This window comes from Elgaria multicarinata, chromosome 11 (assembly GCF_023053635.1).
Source record: "Elgaria multicarinata webbii isolate HBS135686 ecotype San Diego chromosome 11, rElgMul1.1.pri, whole genome shotgun sequence".
Classification (NCBI taxonomy): Eukaryota; Metazoa; Chordata; class Lepidosauria; order Squamata; family Anguidae; genus Elgaria; species Elgaria multicarinata.
This window is the reverse complement of record NC_086181.1, coordinates 47,502,481-47,508,480: the sequence shown is the minus strand read 5'-3', so window position 1 is coordinate 47,508,480 and position 6,000 is coordinate 47,502,481. Positions and strand designations below refer to the sequence as shown.

Genomic DNA, 6,000 nt, shown 5'->3' with positions numbered 1-6,000 from the left:
CTTACGAAGCCAAAACTGTTTGCTGACGTCATTTTACGACGACGTGACGCCCATGACGTCATCGACGCAGCCGGGCCGGGAGGGAGGACGCGGGGAGGAGGAGCAGTGACGCGCTTCGAACCTGCCCGGCTCAAGCCACGTGACCCAAGCCGGCGTTCCCGATAGGCTTCCGTGAAGGGCCGGGCCCGGCGCCCTAATCACGTGACAGCCGCGCGCGCCCGCCTCTCTCAGTACCTCCGCAGCGTTCGGGGAGGGAGGGGAGGGGGCGGAGCCTGAGGCGAGGGGTAGGTCACGTGACGCCTGCGCGTGCCCAGCGCCGGTAAAAGGGACGTGAGGTGGAAACGCCGTCGCCAACCGTGTACTGCGCCTGCGCGACGCCTTTTTCCCACCGTTTCCCCCCAGCACGTGACCGCTCTCGCCGCCTGCCTTGCCTGGGAGCCCGCGTCACGTGACCGGGAGGAGGGCGGCCATCTTGGTTACAAACACAAACAAGCGGCGAGAGGAGGAAGGAGCGAGAGACGCGGAGCCGTAGACGCCGTTGCGGCCTCCTCCTCTTCCCCTCTCCCGTCCCCCCTCTCCTCCTCCTCCCCGCGCGCGGAGCAGCCGGTAAGACGCGCCGCGCCCCCCTCCGTCGCCATGGGGACCGGGGAGCCCCCACCCCGCTCCCTCGGGGCCCCGCCCCCTCCGTCGCCATGGAGACGGGGCCCCTGCGCAACCCCCGGGGCCTCCGCGGGAGGGGGGCGGGGGGCGCCGTGCAGGCGCGGGACACCACGGCCCCGCCCCCTCCGGGAGGGAGGGAGGGAGAAGAGGAGGGCGGCGGCGCCCCCCCCCCGCCCTGCAGGGGCAGCCATGGCGACGCAGCGCCCCTCAGGCCGCCGCGCCCCGCCTCGGCCTCCTGGGCCCCGCGAGAAAGGCGTCCCCCGCGCATGGTGCTCGCCGCGGAGACCCGTTATCCGCGGGGGAAGGCGAGGGCCTCGCCACGCCATTCCGGGCTGGCCACTGGGGAAACTGAGGCAGGAGGCCCCGCGGTGGGGGGAGGGGGGCAGCCGGGGCAGGGCGGGCGCCCCCTCCCCCTCCCTCCCGCCTCCCCCGGCGCCGCGCTTTGCAGGGGCCGCAGAGGGGAGCTGCGGACCGGCCTCGTGGCCTTCTCCGGCGGCCCGGCGCGTGTGCTGCAGGCCTGGAGCTCCAGGCTGGCTTCCCGGCCAGGCGCCCACCTCGCACCCTCGAGGAGGGCCGCAGCCCCGTCCTGCGCCCTCGGCCCCCTGGGCTTCTGCTCTGGAGCAGCCGGCCACGCTCGCTTCGCGTCTCGCGTGGGTCCGGCTGGGCTGCCCAAACGCCTCTCCGGCAGCGAGAGCCGCTCCTGGCCGCGCTCGAGGTCCTGCTGGCCTGCCTGCCTGCCTGCCTGCCTTGGTCCCTGCTCCCCCCCGGGCGTCGTTTCTGAATCAGCCCTTGCGGAGTCAGGGTAGAACCTGCGTTTTTGCGCGTTAGGATGTAGGTGGAATTGTCGGCAGCATCGCTTCCTGCTTGGACAAGTGTCCTGTAGCCGCTTCGCTTGCCTGGGTAGATTTTGCTGAAGGTGTAAGAGAGCCGCTGCCAGCGAAAGGTCATTGATTCCACCCAGGGAAGGGCAGGTTTTCGAAAGGCAGCTCAGGATTGAGCGGTTTCAGGTCCACAGCCCTTGAAGGCTGTTATTTCTGTGTGCGGTGAAAGTCAAGGTAGCAGGGCCTTGTTTCCCGGGTGGCGGCTTCTTGGTATTCAGGGTGCAGCCCTGGGACACGCATTGAATGAGAGTGGTGGATACTAGGTGGTCTTGAGCCAAACGTGGTCATGTGTGACCTGTACTGATTTCTGCCCATGGCCTTTTAAGTTCCCATTTGGAGTCCTGCGGGCCTTATGATCTCTAAATAGGCTTACATAGATCCATATTTCGTTCACAATCGTGACAGTGCATGTCGTTCTCATTGCTACATCTCCAAAGAAAAGAAAAACGCTTTGCAGCATGAATTGAAAAGAGCAGCTCAAATGAGCTGGGATTTTTGTGACCACGTTGGAGATGACGCAGATAGGGGTTTTGTTCTTAGCTTAGCGGGGGATAAACATACAAAAGGTCCATAAAACTGCATATGGTAGAAAGTTAAATAGATGTGTTCAGTGATGCAGTTCCACGGTGCATCCAATAACAGTGGTGCATACAAGTATTTGCCTTGCAAATAAGTTGACAATGTTACTGGCCTGTCTGCCCCCAACGTAGTCTCTCTGTGGCCCACAAGAGGGAATGGAAACAAAGTTTGGATTTTGTACAGCCTCTTCCTGTCTGGAGGTTATGACTGTTTATGTTGTTAGGTTTGTGCTGTACACCTTTTGTGCCATGTGTTGTTAACGTTTGGAATTCATGGCTGCAGGATATTGTAACTGCTACTAGCGTAGGTGGAGTTTTAAATGGCTTATATATATACTGATGGAGGGGAGGTCTATCAGTGATGATCAGCGCAGTAGCTAAGAACAGAATTACTCTTACCTAGAAGCCGCAATGCTCTCATTACTAAATGTTGTTAGCAAACATGCCTATTTTCTTAATGTTGTGGTTGGAATCTTTCAGATCATGGGCTTAAAGTTTAAATTGTTTTTAAAATACAAAATTCTACCAGGCAGAAAATGGCACGTTCTGTAATTAACAGTTCCACAAAGACTGTGAGATATATCCTCTGGTGTTGTAGGCTGGCTCTCAATTACCTCCTCTTCTGGAATTGGGGCATTGTCTCCCACATGGTATGGTTTGGAACTCTGCTGGTCCTTGAAGGATTGGAAGATCAACAGGGTTGGGAAACCATTCCAATTCTGAAGCCCTCGACTCTGCAGAGGAGTGGGGGCAATGGCTAACTTTCTTGATTCCAGCATTGAATTTCCCGCACTTGGGAGGTTTCCTTCCTGGCTCACGTACTGCATTGCGTGTTTGGAAGTGGACATTTTCACTGCTGAACCCCTTAACAAAATGTGGCTTTGGATCTTTAATTGGGATGGCTGCTACATCTGTTCTTGTCGCTCAGCTGCTACTGTCCACATAATGTTTCAGAAGCACAGCACTGCATTAGGGGCATGACTGTCTGAAATTGCAAATGGGTGGCCAGAATTGCTAAAAGGGACCAGAACTTGGCAGTGATGAAGTGGTGGGAGTGGTGATCTTGTGGAGCTCTTCTCCAGTTGATGTCTGCTGGGCAGCATCATAGCAGGTCTTCAAAGACTCACCAGTTTGCTTTGGCCTCTAGTTGAGTTAGGACTCTGCTGGGTTTGTTGCATTTATGGAGCTCTTTGTTTTTAACTGTTAATTTTGATCTTTTATGTTTTGTGGCTTTTAAAACCATAGAATAGCAGAGTTGGAAGGGGCCTCTAAGGCCATCCAGTCCACCCCCCTGCTCAGTACAGGAATCCACCCTAAAGCATCCCTGACAGGTGGTTGTCCAGCTGCCTCTTGAAGGCCTCTAGCATGGGAGAGCCCACCACCTCACTGAGGAACTGGTTCCATTGTCGTACTGCTCTAACAGTCAGGAAGTTTTTCCTGATGTCCAGCCGGAATCTGGCTTCTTCTTCTTCTTCTTCTTCTTCTTATTATTATTATATTTATTTGTATCCCACCTTTTGCCCAATGCTGGGCCTCAAGGCGACCTTACAAAGTTTAAAACATACATTGGGTGGGAGTGGGGAAACAAAACCATAAATGTTTAAAATACACAACAAAATTATAAGACATTAACATAGATGGAGGGCCAGATTATTCTCCAAAGGCCTGCCGGAACAAAAAAGTTTTAGCCTGCTTCCGAAAGCCCATCCAGGAGGGAGCCAGCCTAGCTTCCCCGGGAAGAGAGTGCCAGAGTACTGGAGCAGCCACCAAGAAGGCCCTCTCCCATGTTCCCACCAAGCGTTCCTGTGAAGATGGTGGGACTGAAAGAAGGCCTCCAGAAGATCTTAAAGCACGGGCAAGCTCATAAGGGAGAATACGTTCTTTCAAATAACCTGGACCCGAGCCATATATGGCTTCCTGTAAGTTGAGCCCATTATTCCGTGTCCTGCACTCTGGGATGATCGAGAAGAGATCTTGGCCCTCCTCTGTGGGACAACCTTTTGAGTACTTGAAGTATTTTAGGTTCTGTTGTACACACCATCTTAGTAGGGTTAATCCTAAGAGGCTGCTTATAAATCTTTCACATAAATTAAATCTATTTTCTTTAAAAATCACAGATCATTACTCTGCAGCACTCTAGAATGCATTAGGCTCCAGCATTGTAAAAATTCCCCGTCTTTTAGATACTGGCTTTAAGATGCTCCGGAGAGGAAGCAACCCTCCTCACGCCCCAGCCAGCCTGGTTGATCCCAGCCCTTTCATTAGAGGCCCAACTGCCTTTCACCAGTGAAGAGGCTGATATACTGGCTGCAACTCTTGCTAGGTAAAAAGAAATTGCGCTGTGGTAACCTCCCGGTTAGGCTGCTGCAGTGTGTTGCCTTTTGGGCAACCTTTTGAAGATGTCTCAGAAACTGCAGATAGCTCAAAATGCAACCACTGGGTTATCTGGTGGGACTTGGGAATCCGTCTCCCCTGTTCTTAGAAGAGGTCCACCAGCGTTGGGGCTGGGTGTGAACACAATTCACAGCGCAGGTGCTTAAAGCTCTACATGGTTTGGAAGGTGGATACTTGAGGGGACATATTCTCCCTTATCAACTTGCTCTTATACTAAGACAGCCTTCCCCAACCTGGTGCCCTTTGGATGTCATGGAATCATGGAATAGTAGAGTTGAAAGGGTTGAGTCCAACCCTTCCGCTCATTGCAGGAATCTACCTTAAAGCATCCCTGACAGGTGGCTGTCCAGCTGCCTCTTGAAGGCCTCTCCTGTGGGAGAGCCCACCACCTCCCTAGGTCATGGGTTCCATCGTGGTACCGCTCTAACAGTCAGGAAGTTTTTTCTGATGTCCAGCCAGAATCTGGGATTACAGAAGCTGCAGTCCAAAACGTGGGTTTCGGCACCACATTTCATTGTTTTTCATTAACGTAAACTGCTCTGAAAGTTTTGAATTGAAGGACTGTATAGGAATGTTTAAAATAAAATAAGGTGACATGGTGACAGCCAAGGTGTTCTGTGATCTTTTTATAGATCACCCCCCATTCCTCTTGGTGCACAATAATAAATTCTAGTCCTACCCTGAGGTTGGACATACTTTTGAACTCTTAGGTGCTAGTATTAAAGTTATGGGTGATAAGAAGAAGAGCCCTGATGCTGGTTCAGACCAGGAGTTTGTGTAGTTCAGCATTCTGATCCTGCAGCGGCCAAACAGCCGGGTTTGAGTTTTTCATCCACGGCCCATGCTTATAAACCAATAAAGCCAGCTTGCATATGTTCATTTAAGCGGCAGAATTATTGACAGTCTGAAATGCTAAAAGGTGTGTGATAAGTTCAGTATTGTATATTTCTTGATGAGTAAGTTGAGGTTTGTAATAAGTGAACCAAGATCTTGTGTAATTCCTTGGTGCTCAGTAAATTGATGACCTTAGAAGTTGCTCATGTTTGAAATTGTTAGTGCTGTCTTTTAAATATTCATGACCAATAAAAATGCCAGTTAGATTTTGAAATCTAGGTGTGTGTCCAAGGTGAAGGCAACTTTCTGTGTGAAGGAAGTGAAAACAAATTCTGTTGTATTGCAGCTGCTCTGTAGAGGGTGTGTGGATTGGATCGGAGGTGAAGATGCTGTTTAACCTTTTCCCAAGTGTCATTTTTTGTGCTCTACATAGGGCTACCATTGTACCTAGTTCGGAAACTTCAACTAGTTCAAAATATGGCGGCCAGGTTGGTCACCGGTACATCTAGGAGTGAGCATCTTACCCCAACATTAAAATCACTCCACTGGCTGCCAATTAGTTTCCGGGCAAAGTACAAAGTGTTGGTCATTACCTTTAAAGCCCTAAATGGTTTGGGTCCAGGTTACCTGCGGGATCGCCTTCTCCCATACAG

The 6,000-nt window shown here is 52.3% G+C and overlaps 1 protein-coding gene across 3 annotated transcripts in view; it reads left to right on the top strand.

The window, feature by feature from the left end:
- The first annotated feature begins 470 nt into the window (after positions 1-470).
- The window catches only part of GIGYF1 (GRB10 interacting GYF protein 1), a 37,558-nt gene continuing 32,028 nt past the window's right edge, over positions 471-6,000 (top strand). For all 3 annotated transcript variants that reach the window (XM_063138449.1, XM_063138448.1, XM_063138447.1), the window contains exon 1: positions 471-606. The gene's annotated coding sequence lies outside the window, so the exon portion shown is untranslated. The remainder of the gene's footprint in view (positions 607-6,000) is intronic.